The sequence below is a fragment of the Morone saxatilis genome, unplaced genomic scaffold, assembly GCF_004916995.1.
Source record: "Morone saxatilis isolate NCDOM2014 unplaced genomic scaffold, NCSU_SB_2.0 Contig8, whole genome shotgun sequence".
Classification (NCBI taxonomy): Eukaryota; Metazoa; Chordata; class Actinopteri; family Moronidae; genus Morone; species Morone saxatilis.
In genome coordinates this window covers 648,849-652,643 of record NW_023340257.1, presented here as the reverse complement: position 1 = coordinate 652,643, position 3,795 = coordinate 648,849, and positions in this window count along the sequence as shown.

Genomic DNA, 3,795 nt, shown 5'->3' with positions numbered 1-3,795 from the left:
CTATAATTCGAACCTACATTTAAAAGTCCCATATTTATGCCTCCAGATTGCATATTTTACCATATTTGATGTGCTGTAAAAACACAATGCTCAATATTTCCTGACAACTGATGTATATTTGACTTTTATACATATAAGACTACAAGTATACTTAATATCAAGCATTTTTACTGCACCAATGTGGAGAAATTCAACAATAAAAGTCCCATATTTATACCTCCAGATTCCATATTTTCTTATATTTGACTTTTACACATCTAAGTATAAGTATACTTCATATTAAGTATTTTTACTGCACCAATGTGGAGAAATTCAACAATAAAATTCCATATTTGTATCTCCAAGTGGCATATTTTCATATATTTGAGGTACTGTACCGACCCATCACTAGAATACAATACCACGACATATGGTGGTAGTTTATTTCAGAATAAAAGTGTGAAACTGTTTCCTTTGTTGCCGCTGTTTCGATTAACAGGTAGAAAAAAACAAATGTCTGAATAAAATTTAATTTACGATATAAGTAACGGAAGAATATTTTAACTTTTTATTACATATTTTAGAAGTTGGAACAACAAGGGGGGAAATAGGGTTGGATGTTTGGATTGATTGTGACTAATAGTGATTTGATCATTGATTGACTATGAAGACTTTCTTTTCTTCAAACCTCAGAATAAAGAACGTACATACTGGGGGTCTGTATCTACTGTGGGGGTCCTTGACATGACGAACTTGGGGAACCCCTGAATAAACAAACAAAACAAACAAGTTGTGAATATAAATATGCCAGTGTCACCAGTATGATAAAGTAAATAAAAAATGTTGATCCCCTGCAGGGGAAATTCAAATTGGCACAACAGAAATGTAGTGCAAAGTGCAAGGAAGAAAGAATAAAATCCAATAGAATCAAATAACATATAATGATAATAATAATCATAATAACATTTAGCTATAGATGAAATGTATTGATTTGTGTGCTATATCTAGTGTCATTGCTTTGCAATGAGTCAGTTACTGAATACAAATGACATGTCAATCTTTTATCTGTAACATGATGTAATCTAATCTGAATACTTAAAAATCAAACACTGAAAATATTGCAGCTTATGCTAAATAAATGTGACCACTAATATTTGTTTTTCTATGAAACAAACAAAATGTCCAAGTAAAATTCATTTTGCACATTCAGCATTTACAGTCAAATCAAATAAAACTGAATGGTGGCCGGCATTCCCACAATGCCTTCCCACCGAGCACCAACGCTATATGGACGTCTTTTTTGTGGCTATATCTGGTCTTTCCGTTATGGCCTTTATTAAGCTAATAGACTTTGAAAATTGGGCTTTTTTTGGTCTGATTTTGTCCAGATTTAGCCCAATTTTGTTAGCTTTATTTTGGACCACATTTATCCCTAATACAGCCATGAACATGAGATCAAATTGCAGCAAGTGGGGAATTATATCGTGTGTACACTTGAATTACTCTTTCTGAAAATGTTTCCACATAATTACTACTGTTCAAAAACATATATAAATAATGATAAAAACTGTAAGCCACATATAATAAAAACTAACAAAATAATATATAATTAAATATTATGATGTTATTACTTTAACATAAATATGTTTAAAATAACTTGAATATAAAATTCTGGCCCTCAAACCACCTTCATCTAGCCCACGACATGATTTAATAAAATATAATCTGGCCCACAAAATTATTATTATTATTATTCTATTCTTTTTTTATTTTAATATTTCCAAATGTTTCAGATCAACTTCAACTGTTCTTTATATACCATTAAAATGTGTAAGCAAATGTGTAAGAAGACAGCAGATTCTCTCTCTCTCACACACACACACACACACACACACACACACACAGACAGGAGGAAATGGTGTATTTATTGGGGATATTTCATGGAACATTTGTACAAAATGCCTGAGTTGCTTGTTTTGGCTGTCACTCAAAATTCAAAAGTCAAAACAGTTGCGTTTGATTGGGTGTGGAACAGGGGAAGGACAGCATGAACTCTCTTGCTTCTGACAACATGTTTTTATTTATATATGTATGTGTGTATATACAGTATGTATGTGTGTGTGTGTGTGTATGTGTGTGTATTATGGCATGCCCTTTAGGAAATTATTGAATGAATATATTAAATGAAATGTCAGGTGATCAAGGCACACAAACTTGTGTTTTCGAATACCGGCCTGATATTACTGTAAGAAGTGTGGGACTGATTGAGCCTGCACGGACTCTGTAAGAAGCAGTCCGAACTATTGAAGAGATAATTAACACCCTGGCAAATACGGGCCAATATTCACGCTGTTACTGTACTGTAGCTGTATGTTCAAACAGCAATGCCATTAGGAAGGCGGTTAAAGCCGGAAAAGTCAGTAAGTCAAGTCACTGATCTATGAATGAATGTGGAAAGAGCGGGCAGCCTCTGACATACATCAGACTGGTTAAGTATGAATCGATATTCTGCTTTTTTATGAAGGAGACATCCCAGTTAACGCAGGGGCTTATCCTACTTTCTTTTTGTAAACGTAGCGTCTCATGTATTTATCCGTGAAACCACATTTGCAGAGGCCAAACACTGTTGTGTAACATTGAATCTTCGATGTGTGAACCAATGTACGAGGTGAGAATTACATTTAGAATTTATTACAAAAGAGCGTCACCAAATTCAATGTCTTTATTTTGATAGCAGTATTTAATAATCGCGCACCTGTGATCTATATTCACCGTCACCCAGGCCCTTGCGTTTGCACTGGCTGAACATACATAGACCAAAGATAGAAGGTGCACTGGAGATGCCTTATACAGTCTGTGCGCCTAAATAAGACCACCTTCCCTTCCATTAAGGGTGCAAATTATAAAAAAAAAAAAAAAAAAAACAACTCAGTGTTGACGCCATGTTTTGCCACCCTCCATAGAACCAGGCCTGATTATAAAAAGAGCTATAATTACAATATTGTTAAAAAAAAAAATAGCAATGAAAAAAAAAGATAGTCAAATCTGGTGGGCCCTTTTCAGCCTGAATGGCATAGACTCACCCCAAGTGGCGGTCCAAGAGTTTTTCTGTTGCGGTGCTTATGGGGATGCTCAACACTTAAGAGAGGTGCTTTGATTTGGGGCCGTTTCATTATGGAGTCACATCGACCAAACCTTGGGTATATATATATTACACGCGTACACCCCGCATTAACTATCACTCGTTCCGCGACTAATAAGCCAATATATTAGCTAGGTTGTCCAAAGTAATTCAACCCAAGGGCATAGATACCAACATACATAAGGCTGCCAATGTAACCTCTGAAAATATATTTCACCACCAATTCTGTCACAGTCGAGCCGTGAATTCAACGAGCAGCAACAGCACAACACAAGGCCAAAGAGCTCTTGCACGCTTCGGCCTCAAATGCTCAGATCAACGAATTCACCACAGCCAGTTTACGCCAACACTAAGTCCTAATGATGAATCAGCAGTGTTTCCTATTGTTGGACGCCATTCATAGATTGTAACTAGTTGAAGAGCCAAGATTTGGATTTGTAATAAGCCACAAGAGGGAAATTCATTGCACTTTACATAAGAACTTCCACAGTCTTGTTTCCCCTTCAGGTTGTGACTCAGAACAGGCCGTTTTAGGGAGCAAAAACGATCACTTTTGGTGGATTTTACTCACCGGGTGCTTGCACCCCATCATTTTTTAAAGGACTAAAATATATTTTTAATTATTCATCTTTAATTCCACATTTTTAAGCCAACATGAAAAAGACTATTCAAGA